The sequence below is a fragment of the Dendrobates tinctorius genome, unplaced genomic scaffold (genome assembly GCF_039654945.1).
Source record: "Dendrobates tinctorius isolate UK_male_01 unplaced genomic scaffold, ASM3965494v1 ptg000031l, whole genome shotgun sequence".
Taxonomy (NCBI): domain Eukaryota; kingdom Metazoa; phylum Chordata; class Amphibia; order Anura; family Dendrobatidae; genus Dendrobates; species Dendrobates tinctorius.
In genome coordinates, this window is record NW_027361699.1 from 14,876,696 (window position 1) to 14,894,964 (window position 18,269).

The 18,269-nt window shown below is 38.7% G+C and overlaps 1 protein-coding gene across 39 annotated transcripts in view; it reads left to right on the forward strand.

The window, feature by feature from the left end:
* The window catches only part of PTPRD (protein tyrosine phosphatase receptor type D), a 2,878,718-nt gene that overhangs the window by 963,288 nt on the left and 1,897,161 nt on the right, over nucleotides 1–18,269 (forward strand). For all 39 annotated transcript variants that reach the window (XM_073572185.1, XM_073572197.1, XM_073572187.1 and 36 more), the window contains exon 5: nucleotides 10,510–10,634. The gene's annotated coding sequence lies outside the window, so the exon portion shown is untranslated. The remainder of the gene's footprint in view (nucleotides 1–10,509; nucleotides 10,635–18,269) is intronic.

An 18,269-nucleotide genomic window follows, 5' to 3' on the forward strand; every position in this document is an offset into this window, starting at 1 on the left:
TCCAAATGAGGTCAGTTCCAGTGTGCAACAGGTGAGTGCTGATATTGCTGAGAAGTACAGCCACATAGGAAAATAATTTTAAAAAACAGCGTGGGGGGCACCTCTACTTTTGATAACAAACCTTGCTGACAGCTAAGGGTTGCAGCCTCCAGCTGTGAGTTTTGCCTGGTTGGTTGAAGAAAATAGAGGGAACCCATGTACGGTTTTTCATTCATTTATTTCATTTGATCACAGGTGGATGGTGAGGAAAACCCTGATCATCCACTCCTCCTGTCAATGTTATTAGTGGAAGCAAGTATGGATGATGGGAGTAATTGTCCCAAAAGTCCCTACCTGCTGCCATTGTTTGGACTTTACTATAACTCTCATCATTTTCCCCTGTTCGTGCTGATCGCTGGCAGAGCAGGGGAGAAAGATGAAAGCGGTCTTCAGCACCTGCCACCAGGGAACAGCGCTTACTGTAGCACTTCCATGTTGCTAATGCGTGTCACATGGAGGACATGAATGTGTGTTCTCCGTGTGCATGTGTGCAGGAGGTTTTGCCATCCATGCTGACGGTAAAAAATGGACATGTCAGCATATTTTGTCCACGGACACCCAGTCCGTGGAGACACATTGGCATGTGCACAGACCCATTCATTTGAATGGGTCTACGTGTGTTCGTTTCTCCGATATGTGACCACAGATACCGGAGACACTGATGTGTGAAAGAGGTCTTAATGTGATCTTTGGGAAGCATAATGAACAAATTAACAGCAGGTCAAAAATTATTATTTATTTTTTACATTATATTTCATGTGGCACAAATAATTAGATGGATTTATTCTTCTGGTCAGAGCAATTACAGAGATACCAGAATTATATTATTTAAGGTTTTGCTACTATCACACACTAAAAGACTAGTTTTAAGTTTTCTTTATTTCTGCTGACAGAGTCATGTGATAGTTTGTTTTTTTACAGGATGAGTTGGAGTTTTTTTGGGGTGCGCATGATAGTTTATTTTATCACTTTCTATTCTGATTTTTGGGAGGCAGAATGAACAACAAACAGCAATTCAGAGATAGCTTTTTTTGCTTTAAAGCTGTTCACCGTGTGGTAAAAGTGATGAGCTTAATTCTTTGGATCAGTTTGGTTGCAGTGATGCCACATTTGTATAATTCATTCATGTTTTGTCGCTTCTACACAATAAAAACAGTTTTATAGAAAAAAAATGTTTTTGCATTGCTGTAATCTGAGAGCTATTGCTTTTTTATTTTTCCACTGATGGCAGTTTGTTTTTTGCAGGATAAGATGATATTTTCAGCTATACCATTTTTATTTGCATTCAACTTTCTTATCGTGTTTTATTCCACTTTTTTTGGCTGTTTGATGAATAAGCATAGTTTTTCTAGGCTATTTCGCTTTAAAAAAAATGTGTGATTCTATTTAAGAGGCTTTTCCCGAAGCATTCATATCATACATTTTTATTCTTTTGCAAAATTTTACCTAAATAAATGTATATAATTTATTTAGTGTCAGCATATTATCACTATATGGATTTGCATGTAGTAAACTCACTAAATTGAGCATAAAATATTATACATGTAATATAAATAATATAAATATATGGAATATTAATGTATATAGAAAGGTGACATCCTGATTCTTCTTGTCATTGTAATGTATTTATACATAATATTACCAACAACTAGTAAAATATATTTTTTGCTCAATAAATACTGATGAGTGAACATGCTCAGTGATACTCGGATATCACTGGAGTATCTGGGTGCTCGAATATGCTTGGTATTTGACAAGCATTGACTGGAGCTTGTATTGAATGCTCAAATTCCTGCACCACATGTTTGTCACCTTTTCCACAGCCAATAAACATGCCTGCCAGTCACTGTAATGCCGTAGCCATCTTTGTAGTGGCATTACTGTAATAAGCTTGACCGCATCACCTCATCAGAGGTTGTAAAAGGACTGGATCTGCCACACTCAGCTCACTGTCAACATTGCACAGCTCAGGGACAGTTGTGATTGGAGGGAGAGAGTAGTTCTCAGGCCTGTGTGTGTGCACAGTTTCATTAACTAGAGTCGTCTAGTGGTGTTACTGCTGCAGATGCTGAACTATTATACTAAAAGTCCTAACTTCTAAAGGCTAATCTTTTTCTTTTTCTGTTTCTATGCCATATACTCTACATTTAGCCTAGGGACAACTGCTGGAGCAAATAGAGTGGCTGAATACAGCCTTTAGGCAGGGCTCAGGTTTGCAGTCCATTGCTAAATATACAGCTGCTGCAGATGACCACTTTTTTTGGTGAAAAAAATGTCTACATTGTTACCCATACAGTTTAAGGTGCTTTGTGTAAAATTACGGTAATTTTAAATTTTGAAAAACAACTTGGCCTGCTACAAGTGATAAAAATATTTATTCCAATAATTGATTGTCATTCATACAGTTTAATGTTCTTTGTATGAAATTACAGTGGTTTTGAATTTTTTAAAACTGCTTGGCCTGCTACAGGTGACAACATTTTTGTTACAAAAATTGACTATTATTATTCTTACAGTTTAACGTGCTTTGTGTTAAATTACAGTGGTATGCCATTTTGAAAAACTGCTTAGCTGGCTACAGGTGACAATTTATTTTTTATTAAAAAATGTAACATAAAGCAATCAAGGAAACTTGGTTTCCAGAGACCTTCCAATTACAAAATGTGTAAGGCGTGCGATAAAGCATGGGGAAGTGGAAGTATTGATGATAGTTTCACACAGACAAGGACATGGACCACAAGCAACATGCCCATCCACAACATATAGCTTCCTGAGCCACTTTGCAGGGGGTTACAGGACACCATTTCTAAAGCCACACCAGTGCGAACAGGTGATAAGTCAGGTTGTTAAGTAACCAAGTCAAGAGTACCAGGGTGCAGCGGTGTAAGACAAGGTGGTGGATGACAAAGTCACTGACCCAACCTGGGAAGCCGGCATGCATATGAAACCAGCAGTGCAGAGTTGGGGAGAAATCAGCAGCACTGAAAAAGGAAGGAAGAGACAATGGGATGACTAGAGGGAGAAGGAATGCAACTGTTGCACATAGCATCGACACTCGTGAATTTCTCCATAAAAAAATAGGTGTTACCCAGTTTGAGAGTTTTTTAAAGAGAGTTCTGACAAAATTAAATACTATGCTAAGGCTAGTTTCACACTTGCTTTTTTTTGCAGCGCGTTTTTCCCGCAAAAAAACGCATTGAAAAAACGCATACATAAGCATACAACTGCTGCGTTTTTTTCAAGCATTTTTATGAGCATGCATGAAAAAAACGCAGCGTTTTTATGCGTTTGTATGCGTTTTTAGTGCGTTTTTACCGCGTTTGCGTTTTTTTCCAACATTTTTAGGTGGCCCCTCACACTACCCAAACCATGACTTTACTAACCCTAACCCTGACCCTAACCCTAACCCTAACCCTGACCCTAACCCTAACCCTAACCCTAACCCTGACCCTAACCCTTAACCAAATCATACTTAACCCTAACCCAAACCCTAAACCCTAACTAACCCTAACCCTAACCCTAACCCTGACCCTAACCCTAACCCTAACCCTGACCCTAACCCTAACCCTAACCCTGACCCTAACCCTTAACAAAACCATACTTAACCCTAACCCTGACCCTAACCCTAACCCTGACCCTAACCCTTAACCAAACCATACTTAACCCTAATCCTGACCCTAACCCTGACCCTAACCCTAACCCTGACCCTAACCCTTAACAAAACCATACTTAACCCTAATCCTGACCCTAACCCTGACCCTAATCCTTAACAAAACCATACTTAACCCTAACCCTGACCCTAACCCTAACCCTGACCCTAACTCTAACCCTGACCCTAACCCTAACCCTAACCCTGACCCTAACCCTTAACAAAACCATACTTAACCCTAATCCTGACCCTAACCCTGACCCTAACCCTTAACAAAACCATACTTAACCCTAACCCTGACCCTAACCCTAACCCTGACCCCAACCCTAACCCTAACCCTGACCCTAACCCTAACCCTAACCCTGACCCTAACCCTTAACAAAACCATACTTAACCCTAATCCTGACCCTAACCCTGACCCTAACCCTTAACCAAACCATACTTAACCCTAACCCTGACCCAAACCCCAACCCTAACCCTGACCCTGACCATAACCCTAACCCTAAACCCCCTTAACTAACCCTAACTCTAACCCAAACCCCTAAATTCCATGGTTAAAAAAAAAAAACGCATATGCAAAAAAACGCATACATGAGCATGCCAGTGCGCACATATGCGCATCCATAGGCTATAATGGCCATTTTTAGCGCAAAACGTGCGCATATGTGCGCATGCGCTTTTTTGCAGGGCCAAAAAATGCAACATGCTGCGTCTGGAAAATACCAACGCACACCCCAAAAAAACGCAGCGCATGAAAATCGCATACATGCGCTTACCAGCGCGCAGGTATGCGCACCCATGTTAAATATAGGGGAAAAAACGCATGCGCAGGTATGCGTTTTTTTCCAGCGCTAAAAAACGCAAATGTGAAACCAGCCTAAGATCAGCAGGGGCCTTTCCCTTAAGAACCTAACCACCACCAGCATGATCAGGCACGTGTCATCTAAACTTGGTGAGCTGAATGTCTGGGTCCACAATGGGTGTCAGTGGATGACACCACTGTCACTTCCCCTGTGCTAGGTTCTTGCCAAACCATTGTCAATGATAATGGCACAGATGCCTCTCATTCTGCATCTGTCCTTCCATATTCTGAGGCAATATAATCAGGTACTCCCAAAGCACAAAATTCAGCTGTCCCTACCCCAGGCCTTAGAAAGAAAAAGAAAGTTCCTAGCTACCCAACTAATGGCCCAAATGCTAAACGGGCACATTTCCAGGCTGCTTGCCATGGAAATGTTGCTGTTTAGGCTAGTAGACACAGATGATTTCCACTGAGTCATGTACACAGCTACCCCTTGGTACTCTGGTGTGGCATCCCCACCTTGTAGCAGCATTTGTCCAAGAACATCACACGTGCTCTTTCCAATGCACTTACTGGAATTGTTCACTTAACAGCTGACACGTGGACAATCGCTTGTGGTCAGTGATGCTACATTTCCCTGATGGCAAACTGGATGAACATTGTGGAGGCTGGGGCCAAGTCCCACTCTGACACTGCACATGCGCTTCTGGGTTTCCTCCACGTCATAGACCAGTTCCTGCATCCCTGCCTGCTCTTCCTTATCCTCCCTCTCTGATGTGTTATCTCAGAGAACATCTTCCACAACAGGCAGAAGCTGAAAGTTCTGTAGCTCTGCATCAGCAAAACAGCAACAAGCTCTACTGAAGCTCATATCCGTGAGTCAGCTATGGCTACCGCCGCTCTGGCAGTGCTGTGGCAGCCCATGCAAGTGCCAGCCCACTTACTGGACTGTGACATCACTACATGCTAGAACATCACTCTGCACATGCTGGCAAGGCTTTGTGAGCAGCAGAAGACAGTTGTGGAATACTAGCTCCAACATGTACATTGGTATTCTGGTCAGTCTACAGACATAGCAACTGAAGAGGTCATAGTGGATGTATGACATTTGCAAGGTTCTCCAAAATTGATGCCATAATCAGCGCAATGATAACACTTCTGAGTCTACTTAAACAGCAGCTGCTGGCAATTTAACATGAAGCTTTGCATGCGGACTAGGTGGAGATGGAGGAAGACATGAGATAGTGAGATACTGCCCAGCCTCATCTCATCTGCTCAGCATGGATTGGGTATCAATGAGGAGGCTAAGGAGGAGGAGGAACAGGAGCTGGTTGCTAGCGCAACAGAGGCTAGTGCCCACACAAGTTTTGTCCTGTCTTTCCTACTTGGATGGGCTGAGATGGGGAATAATGAGGAAGAGAGGGAAGAGGAGGAGAAGATGGAGAGTTGTCATCATGGTGGAGATAGGGAAGTGTTGGTTGTATGGTCCTTGGCACATATGGCTGACTTTATGTACTGCTACCTTTCCTGTAATCCTCACATTATATTCACCTTGGGCAAAAAATGTACTGGTTGGTCGCCCTGCTAGACCAACACTACAGGGAGAACATTTGAATGAGGCACTCAAGGTGGTGCCTTCAAGGGTGTATGGATGACCCTGCTTGTAATTCTAGGAGTACCACTACATGACAATTTGAACAGAATGTGTATGTGGCCCTCTTTTATGTCTAATGCAAGGTGCATCTGAGTCCCTCTTTCAACATCAGTTCTCGCTTCCTTCATAAATGACATTCAAATTTACCATTATTTACTAAAAATATCAACTTTGGTTTACTTAAATTTTGCCTTATATAAAAGTCATTATACAAGAAAGAAAGTTTATTTCCTGTAAACTCCAATTTCTCTTTGATTTTAAATGTTTTATTGTCAGTAATTAAAGTGGAGTAAAAGTGTGACACCATTGTTCTCAGCAGTGATTTAGGAGTCAGAGATGCTTCCAAAGGTCTTCTCCATGCTGTTCTGCTTCCATTCAGCACTTTTTCCATCCATTTCAACATTTTCACTGCCCCCCCAGACCTCCTTGTAGGGGCTGCCAAAAATGCTTGGATTTCCCACTGACTCCCATTATACTTGTAACTCGAAATGAGCATCCAAGCATTAGAAATTACTCGGTTCGAGTAATGAGCATCCAAGCACTTTAATGATTGCTCATTACTATCAAAAAATTAGTGAAAATTTAGCAAAAATATTTTCCCAAAAATGTTATTGAAAAAATCAATTTGTGTCCAATTACAAGGACTCTAAGCATGCATCCATTTCTACTGACAATTTTAATAAAATCACAGTGATTTCACATTACATGATTATTACGTATAATTGTTTATAACTGTTTTTAATTGCTGTGCTGTCACACAATATCAGTAATGCTTATGTAGTATTAAATGGTTTTCTCTCCATATGCCTATAGCTAAGCTATGAGTTATGACGTGTTCTCACTATCCAGACTCACCACAAAATGGCTGCAGTATTCTTTGCCTTGGCTTATATATAGGATATGATATTTCCTTCTCTTCAGCTATACTACTTAATGTCTTAATTGCAAGGCATTATGGGGAAGCTCACTTGGCAATCTTCATATTCATGTGAGCCTTCTCTGAAAGCCTTTTGCAACATGTAAAAAAGCAGCAGCCATTTTAGACAATTCAGGTCAATTTAATGTGTTAAACTCCTCTCCTTACCCCTTACTTATTTGTAATCCACTCTGTTTGAATTCATGCAAAATGACCTCCATCTTGCTTAACAATAAATGGCTGACAAAAAGGTTAAACAGAAAATGAAAACATACTTTGCTGCTTAGCACAGATGCTCTGGTGAGCTGGTTGCCTGTCAGTGTCATCATAGTTACAGCCGCCCCTCACTATGTAATGAAAAGTGACTCTATGACTGAAAACCAGAGAATGCCAGTAAGAAAAAAGTTATATTAATCCTAGCAGCCATGTAGTTTTCTCCCACATATGGGGTGTCAGCGTACTCAGGACAAATTGGACAACAACTTTTGGGGTCCAATTTCTCCTGTTACCCTTGGGAAAATGAAAAAATGGGTGACTAAAAGATGATGTTTGTTGAAAAAATACGATATTTTTATTTTCACGCCCGGTCATTATAAACTTCTGTGAAGCCCTTGGGGGTTAAAAGTTCTCACCACTCATCTAGATAAGTTCCTTGGGGGGTCTAGTTTCCAAAATGGTGTCATTTGTGGGGGGCTTCCACTGTTTTGGTACATCAGGGGTTTTCCAATCGCGACATGGTGTCCGATCTCAATTCCTGCCAAAAACGTCAAATGGCGCTGCTTCCCTTCCGAGCTCTGCCATGCGCCCAAATAGTCATTTACACCCACATGTAAGGTATCAGCGTACTCAGGACAAATTGCAAAATAACTTTTAGGGTCCTGTTACCCTTGGAAAAGTAAAAATTGGGGGTGAAAAGATCATTTTTGCAGAAAAAATATGATTTTTTAATTGTACCGCTCTATGTTATAAACTTCTGTGAAGCCCTTGTGGGTTCAAAGTTCTCACCACATATCTAGATAAGTTCCTTGGGGGGGTCTACTTTCCAAAATGGGGTCATTTGTGGGGGTTTCCACTGTTTAGGTGCATCAGGGGCTCTCCAAAAGCAACATGACACCCGCAGACCATTCCATCAAAGTCTGCATTCCAAAACGTCACTACTTCCCTTCCGAGCCCCGACGTGTGCCCATACAGTAGTTTTCTCCCACATATGAGGTATCAGCGTTCTCAGGACAAATTGGGCAACAACTTTTGGGGTCCAATTTCTCCTTGTACCCTTGGGAAAATAAAAAAATTGGTGACTAAAAGATCAAATATGATTTTTTTTATTTTCACGCCCGGGCGTTATAAACTTCTGTGAAGCACTGGGAGGTTCAAAGTGCTCACCACACATCTAGAAAAGTTCCTTGGGGGGTCTAGTTTCCAAAATGGTGTCATTTGTGGGGGGTTTCTACTGTTTTGGTACATCAGGGGCTTTCCAAACGCGACATGATGTCCGATCTCAATTCCTGCCAAAAACGTCAAATGGCGCTGCTTCCCTTCCGAGCTCTGCCATGCGCCCAAATAGTCATTTACACCCACATATAAGGTATCAGCGTACTCAGGACAAATTGCAAAATAACTTTTAGGGTCCTGAAACCCTTGGAAAAGTAAAAATTGGGGGTGAAACGATCATTTTTGTGGAAAAAATATGATTTTTTAATTGTACCGCTGTACGTTATAAACTTCTGTGAAGCCCTTGTGGGTTCAAAGTTCTCACCACATATCTAGATAAGTTCCTTGGGGGGTCTACTTTCCAAAACGAGGTCATTTGTGGGGGTTTCCACTGTTTAGGTACATCAGGGGCTCTCCAAACGCGACATGGGGTCCGATCTGAATTCCAGCCAATTTTGCATTGATAAAGTCAAACGACGTTCCTTCCCTTCTGAGGTCTGCCATGCGCCGAAACAGTGGTTCCCCCCATATATCAGGTATCAGCGTACTCAGGACAAATTGCACAATAACTTTTGCAGTCCAATTTCTCCTGTTACCCTTGGTAAAATAAAAAAATTTGAACCCTAAGTTTTTTTTGTGAAAAAAAGTTAAGTGTTCATTTTTTTTTAAATATTCAAAAAATTCCTGTGATGCACCTAAAGGGTTAATAAACTTCTTGAATGTGGTTTTGAGCACCTTAAGGGGTGCAGTTTTTAGAATGGTGTCACTTTTGGGTATTTTTTATCATATAGACTCCTCAAAGTGGCTTCAAATGTGATGTGGTCCATAAAAATAAAAGGGTGTTGCAAAAATGAGAAATCGCTGTTCAATTTTTAACCCTTATAACTTCCTAACAAAAAAAAATTTTGGTTCCAAAATTGTGCTGATGTAAAGTAAACATGTGGGAAATGTTATTTATTAAGTTTTTTGTGTGCCATATCTCTGTGCTTTAAGGGCATAAAAATTCAAATTTGGAAAATTGCAAAATTTTCAAAATTTTCTCCAAATTTCCGTTTTTTTCACAAATAAACGCAAGTTATATGAATGAAATTTTACCACTGACATGAAGCACAATATGTCACGAGAAAACAGTGTCAGAATCACCAGGATCCATGGAAGCGTTTCAGAGTTATAACCTCATAAAGGGACAGTGGTCAGAATTGTAAAAATTGGCCAGGTCATGAACGTGCAAACCACCCTTAGGGGTTAATCAGAATCCTCTGTAACATTCTGACTCTGAATAACAATATAGTTGCATATACTATTCATCCCTGATTGAGCTCTTGCTTCATTATTACCATTTAGTTGCATTTTAATACAGTGTTTCATACAGTACAGAGTGGGCCATGTATATGGATACACCAAAATAAAATGGGAATGGTTGGTGATATCAACTTTCTGTTTGTGGCACATTAGTATATGGGAGGGGGGAAACTTTTCAAGATGGGTGGTGACTATTGTGGCCATTTTGAAGTAAGCCATTTTGGATCCAACTTTATTTTTTTCAATGGAAGAGTGGGAGAAGAGGGTTGCGTTGACAATCCAACACAATGGGCAGCACTTTGAGCACATTTTTTAAGTGGTCATAAACTTGTAAATAACTCATGAGAGAAAAAAGCACACCATTGTTTTTCTTGTGAAATTCTCAATAAGTTTGATATGTCACATGACCCTCTTCGCTTTGGAAAAAATAAAGTTAGATCCAATATGGCCGACTTCAAAATGGCCACCATGGTCACCATCCATCTTGAAAAGTTTCCCCGCTCCCATATATTAATGTGCCACAAGCAGGAAGATGATATCACCAACCATTCCCATTTTATTTAGTTGTATCCATGTAAATGGCCCACCCTGTATATGAAAGCTCCATCATATGCACAACATTGAGCTGTAATCTAATTAAAAGTTTCAACATTGTTTATGGCGCTTGTTTTAAGTGTAAATTACTTTGTTCCTTATTGAGGTCTATTTTATTCCAGGTAAAGAAGCAAAATATCATACAGCATTCAGCATTATCCATTTTTTGAAAACTAAGAAAGAAGAAACCTCATTTTGGCAACATGTTGGCACCTGCACAATCTGCATATGAGCGCCTTGTATCCTGGTGAGTTACTTTTTTTATATGATTTTGATTACATATTGATTTTATATTAAACCTGCAAATATATGAATGCAATCCTATATTATTTTAAAACATATTTTCACTTCAATAAATATTGTTCAAACATCCTAATAATATTAAATCTAATATTATTTATAAATGACTATTGCTTGCATGACTCCACCAAGCCTTTTCAGAATGTATCTCCAATGTAATCGCTGCCTCTATATGCTTTTGAAATGTCTGCTAATTAAATATTTACTGGTTAAGTGAACCTATCACAGAATCTACCCTACAGGGCTCCTTCAAATGAGTGTATGAGAAATCGTCCAAGTTTCATCCAGGAAGCTCCGATGATTTTTCAAATTTTAACCCTATTTTCAACAGTGTGCCATTCATTCGTGTGTCCGTTCTTTGATGTCTGTGTGACATCCGTGTGATGTCCTTGTGCAGTGTATTTTCAAAATGAACATGATCAAATACAATTTCCTAGGTGTATATTAGAAGTGAACCTGTAAAAATAGGATGACACCCTAATGTTCCATGTGCGATCCGTTTTTTACGCACCTGAAGACTTGAGTGGGTGAGCATAAAAAACAGATTGTGCTCTATGAAGAAAGTAGTGCATGCTGAAAACGTTTCTCATGGACAGCTAAGAGAAAAATTGTTCATCTTAACAGACCTATTCACCCCTACATGACATCTACGGTACATATACAGCATTGCAGGAGCTGCTTTCCCACAAACCACCGTACAAGAATGGTGCAAAGATCGAATCGGCTCTCAGAGCCAGCGCTATTATCGACGGACTTCAGCTATATATTTTAGTTGATGCAGCATTCAGTGAAATATTTTAGTTGACGCAAACAATCGGTGCTAGGGACGATCGCGAGTATTTAAGCCATCTGATGTCGCTATTGACATTAGCGACAGCGACATTGATCAGCTCAGAGAGGGAACTCCATCTCTACTCTGATGGGCACAACGCAATTGTGACTCGCATTGTGTTGATGGTCTCCATGGTGACCAAGGGCCGAAAGATGGCTGCCGGGTCACCCAGGTATTATTGCCAGTAAGCAAGAGCTGGAGCTGACACTCCTCCTTTCTATGTGCAAAAGTCAAATCTAATACCATGCAATGCAAAAGCATTGTAGGATATTAGATCGGCAAACAGGGCACAGAAAGTTTGAATGAACTGTAATTATATTTAAAAAAATCACAAAATAAAGAACAAAAGATTTTACATTTATTATGCCAATAAATACATATATTAATCTAAAAAACAAAAATAAACAAAGTTCACATGTTTGTTATCATCATGTCTGGAATGAACTGACATAAAAACTGTCCCACTAGTTAACGCCTTCAGAAGACACTGCAAAAAAAGTAAATAAAAACAATGCTTTTTCATAATACTGCTGAACAAAAGTTGAACAAAACGTGATAAAAAAGTTGAATATAAATACAAAAGGTGTATCGGAAAACCATCTTGTCCCTCAAAAAACAAGCTGCCATACAGCTCCATCAGCAAAAATATAAAAAGCTATATATAGATCTCAGAGTACAGTGATGCAAAAATAATTCATTTTTCTAAAAAAAAATTTTATTTTATAAAAGAGGCAAAACATAAAAAAGCACACACATTTGGTATCATCGCGACCCAATACAAACTGTCCCACTAGTTAACCCTTTCATTTAACATTGTTAAAAAAATTTAAAAAGTGGCAAAAATGATGCTTTTTCATCATACCACCAAGCAAAAAGTGGATTAAAGCACAATCAAAAAGTCAAATGCAAATAAAATTGTTACAGCTAAAAATTATATGGCGATTCAAAAACTTGTTTCTGCAAAAAAAGCATCTTTTAGTGTGTGATTTTTAGAAAAATACACAGCAGTCCTTCTTGTAGCGTAGCGGTGACCAAGTAGGGTTCCAACCCATAATATATGCAAAAAAATCCTGGCACTCAAGAGAGTTTAAGATGAAAAAAGGAAATATGTATTTGGTAATCTATATAATTGTTAGACGTTTTGGTCATGTCACTCGAACTTTCATCAAAACTAAATAAAGTACATAAAAGAAATAAAGTAAATAAGCAGAGAATCACATTCAGTATATCTACTTATGTACATCATATATTGAAAATATCTTGTGATTTTGTGCTGCAATATTATCAGACGTGGCGGAAATCCATCAACTCATTCATTATAGATATTCAAATTTTCATTTATCAAAGGCTTGTCATGTAATATAATGATATGAGAACAAAAAATGGTCATAGTGTAAGAAATTTAACAACATAGTAATCACAGGAAAATGTGGTACCAAAAGGATATATGAAGATCTAGATATACTTCTGTGCTGAGTTTCCAGTTATACCATTAGGTGGAGGTATGGTCCAATAAAACAGTGATTGGTATAGAATTGCAGAGGAGATCCCCAATTTAGACCATGGATATATACCATGTTATTCATGTTTTTTATCTGTGCTGGGTGTGAGTAAAGCTAAATATCCTGGGAAAAGTGAAAATACTGGTGAAAACGACATTAAGTATAAAATAAGGCAGCTGGAAACAAGTTTAAAATGAATGGAAAAGAAGAGAACCATGCAATTGTGAATAGTCTAAAGAACCCACTGAACATAGGTCTAAAATTCAAAGTTTACCTGATTACCATGTGATGGGGACGATGCTGCTGTAATTGCACTGTTGTGTGTGATACACATCGCAAAGTAATGGCGCAAGGTATGCATCTCCATTGATGCTCTTTTTATATGGCCAGGTGGCAAGGTCTCGCATACAGCGGTGGTTCAGCAAGACTTAGGAAAGGGGGAGTATGTTAGGGGCCTGTCTAGGTCATCCCACGTGTGTCCATCAAAGCTGCCTTTCAGCTGTGGGCGTGTTGTAAAATGGAGTTATGCACTAACTGAGAGCGCATGTCTATGGCATATCTCACCGGTGCTCCATGTGTTATTTACTGGCGGTGGGCATATAGTGGTATTTAGATATTGCAGGTAAACAGCAAAACACTGTGGCAACAATAATATAGCTGCCTTGTTATATTGTATTATCTGTGGGTATACTTGAGGCATGAGAATATGGTGTAAATCAAAGATAAGTTACAACACCTGAGCGGTGGTCATGTTGTGAAGCAATTATTTATAAGAGGATTCATATAATATAACTTTTAGCAACCACTGTATGTGGTGCTTAATTTGGGAGAATATTAAGATAATGTAGTGACTATGAAATATAGGTAGAGTACAGTTTCGATTTATTCAAACACTTTAAAAGCCATTTGTAAAATTGGGAGAGAGACTCTCTGCCTGACGTTTTTCTGGCGCACCAATCCACCCTTAATCATAGGATCCTATGACTAAGGGCACCGTGGTGCACCAGAAACACATTAGGCAGAGAGCTTCTCTTTCAATTTTACAAATGGTTTTTAAAATGTTTGAATAAAAATTTTTTTTTTAAACTTGATGGACATGCTGAGAACATCCCTCCTTCTTCCTCACTTCAGCTCAAATCACCAGCCGGTACAGAACCCACCAGCTATATTTAATTGGAACGGCTTATGATATATGTCTCAGCGTGTCAAGCTCCAACTTTTCCCTTCCCCCACCCGCTCCCACAGACGCTACAGTTTCGATTGTCATCCACTGACCTATTGTGTAATGATCAGATAGAATGCTTGTGGTTATGAGGTATCAGGCCGAGGGTTAGATGCCCTTACCATGGTGCATAAAGTTCGGGTGTGTTAAGTCATATAGCCTATAGACATGGTTCTTGAGCATCCTGGACTCATTGTGGAGCACTCAATATCATCTGTAATACTAGGTGGTTAGAGAATATGGCTAGTAGGAAAGCAATGAAGTAAAAAAAGATGATGTGACATATGTTTAGGGAAAAAACCTATACTCTACCATTGATGGTGAGAACGAAGATGGTGGGTGGCGGGTTGTGGTGTGAATCTAGAAATTCTGTTGGAGAAAGAAAGACTCATTATTGATTTGCACAGATTCTAATGGTAGCATAATTATGCAAATCACATGGGCAATCTGTTTAGTACTTGGGTGATTTTGTTACAGTAGCATTCATACTTAACAGGACAACCCAATGGGCTTTGTTTATTTTGCATTTTGGAGGTGGGACGAATTAAACATGGCATATTTTCCATCCACAGTACATTTTTACAGATACCTATTGCACTCCTTACCTAACAGTTCTTGCAGTGTAGTTATATTTTTTCTTTTTGCAGCATGAGAAAACTATTGATTTAAAGCAAGGGTTACAAAGAAAAATCCCATACATCTTATTGATAAGGTCTATATCAAGGTCTCTGTTATAGCTACAATATGAGACCCCCACCCTCCCAACCCCTCGTTAGATCATTAATAAACCTCATGCTGACCTACTTTTAATGCAGTAAAACTGTATGAGATCCAGATTTTGCAAAAATAATTCAGACGTTCGTTTGTGGCTCTATAAGAAAAGTTAAATTGGCCTGAAGTCTAGAATGAAACTGAATGTATGTATAGAAATATTCCTATTTGTTATTTCACTTACTCTTTTATAACATTTTTTCTTGAATCTTCATAAGGAAAAACATTTTTTAATTTAAAGTCTTCTTAGCCTTTTTTGTTTTGCAGCATAATCTAATTGTATGTAGACTGCAAATCATTTGAGTAATGTTCCTATTTAGCGTTTTATTGCCCAATTCAATTATTTATTTTTTTTTTTCTTGTTGTTTATGTTATTGCTATGATTAATTAGCTCTGAAGAAAATGTGCTCATAAAAGCAGTAAGTCACAGAGTTCCTGGCAAATTCATTGATTACTGTTGCTATGAAATATTGCTACAATTTGTATTGGCAGTCATTGTTTGAAATATTTAAAGCACAGTATTTTCTCAATGAATTTATTATCTGGATAACACAAAATGAAAGCATACATTTCCATATTACCACAACCACAAACAAAAGGCTTTGCTAGCCGAGTTCCTATCTTCTGGATTGAAGAAATAGTTATTTAAATATTTATAAAATGAACATTGTGAACAGACATGTTAAAAGCAGCTAATGCTAAAAAGCTATCAAGGGACCTATTAACAGAAGAGTGCTTTGTAACTCTGAAAACTTAAGGGTTATAGTGGTAGACAATCTAATTTAATTAAAAGCAGTCAGAATAAACCTATTATTGTAGTTGAACAATTCAGTGCCAATGTTTGTGGAATGCGCGTAAAATGTTATTCTTTTACATAATAAATTAGACCAAGATCAAATGTTCTAAACAATTATGTTTCTATAGAGCAGACATGAAAATGACAGTATTTAGGGTTACAATATGTGGACACTTCTTTAAATTGATGGCTTACCTTTCTTTGTATTCTTTGGTATTATGTAGTAGGTGAATAAGAGGCTTCTGGTAACTAGTGAATAAGCCCAACTTCTACTGATATAATAGTAGAAGATGCATAAAAGTAAACATTTCAATTGTAGCTCATAATTCAATCACAAATATAAGAGCCGATGGTTAGGACTATATTACTGAGCGGTGTGCCGGGATTTTTTTTAAAGATGGCACATTTCCTTTATATTTTAGGAGAATATAATATATATATAGCTCTGGCAAAAATTCAAAAATTAAGAGACCACCACATCAAATCTCTGTCATGGGCAGCCCATTCTCGTGACCTGAATCCCATTGAAAACCTCTGGAATGTAATCAAGATAATGATGGATAGTCACAAGCCATCAAACAAAGAAGAACTGCTTACATTTACGTGCCAGAAGCAGTGTGAAAGACTGATGGCAAGCATGCCAAGACGCATGAAAGCTGTGATTAAAAATCATGGTTATTCCACAAAATATTGATTTCTGAACTCTTCCTGAGTTAAAACACTAGTATTCATGTTTCTAAATGATTATGAACTTGTTCTCTTTGTATTATTTGAGGTCTGAAAATTTTGACCATTTTTCTTTGTCAGAAAAAAAATACAAAATTTATTGCTTGGAAATGCAGAGACGTGTAGTCAGAAGTTTATAGACTAAAAGAACAATTTACATTTTACTCAAAAATATACCTATAAAGAGAAAAATTAAACAAACTGAACATTTGAATGTGGCCTCTTAATTTTTTCCAGAGCTATACATATATATATATATATATATATATATATATATTTATTAATCGTTTACATTTTGAAAATTACAAAAAGGAAAATGGGTCAATGCGAAAGCTTGGGCACCCAGCATGGTTAGTACCTAGAGAAAACCAAAAACAAAAAACAAATACCCTAAAATAAAAAAGTAAATAAGTAAAAAATAAGTTGCAAAAATTGCATGGAGGTAGTAGTAATAATAAGGGTATTTAGTAAACATACTTTTGATCAAAAGAATGTACAAGCTATCCAGCCACGTCAAGGCAACCCTTGTGGGACAGTCCTAACTCTTGTATTTAATACCTTTCCACTTGTCAAGTGACGTAAATGTGATCAAGGACCGAGGGACTGAGCCACCAGTAATGGCATAGGCCAGACAGGATGGATTTTCCAACTCAGAAACAGGGCAGTCACACCCTTATATCCATAGAATGCACATTGAACTAAATGAGAAACTAGACTAAAAAGGAAAAAAAATAGGCAGCACTCAAATTAAATGTGAAAACAGTGGATACTTTACTGATCCTCAGGTGGCAACGTTTCAACGGTGACCCGTCTTTGTCAAGGCTATATATATACACAAACACACACAGTACCTTTGATCATTGTGGCCAAATAGTTTTACTATTTTTTTCAATTTGGTAATTTTTAAAATGAAAAAATTGAAAATTACTTTACATATATATATGTGTGTGTATGTAGTTTTCCCATTCCACAGCACCTCAGCAGACACTGACCGTGTGGTAGAAATCTAGCATCCTTGGGAACATAAGCTCCCAGCCATTGTCTGCCCCTCAGAAAGGAGCAGAGAGCACATGACAGAAATGAATCACCCCCTCCTCCATTACTGCCATGCACTATTGTTACTGGGGTAGAATATCGCATCATCAGCTGCCGCACACAGAGCCACACACAGAGCCACATTACCAGGTTACATAGCAACACATCTTCAGCTCGGGACTATGGGATGGAGGATGTGTGATGGGTATATGGGAACTGGACTATGGGATGGAGGATGTGTGATGGGTATATGGGCACTGGACTATGGGAAGGAGGATATGTATGATGAGTATATGTCCAGTGGACTTTGGGATAGAGGATGTGTGATGGGTATATGCGAACTGGACTATGGGATCAAGGATGTGTGATGGGTATAAGGGCAAGGGACTATGGGATGGAGGATATGCATGATGGGTATATAAGCACTGGCATATGGGTTGGAGAATATGTACAATGGGTACATGGGCACAGGACTATGGGATGGAGGATATGTATGATGGGTATATGGGCATGGGAATATGGGATGGAGGATATATATGACGGGTAAATGGGCATTGGACTATGGGATGGAGGATGTGTGATGAGTATATGGGCATGGGACTATGAGATGAGGATATGTATGATGGAAATATGGGCAATGGACTATGGGGTGGAGGATATATATGATGGGTATATGGGCTTGGGACTTGAGGAGACGT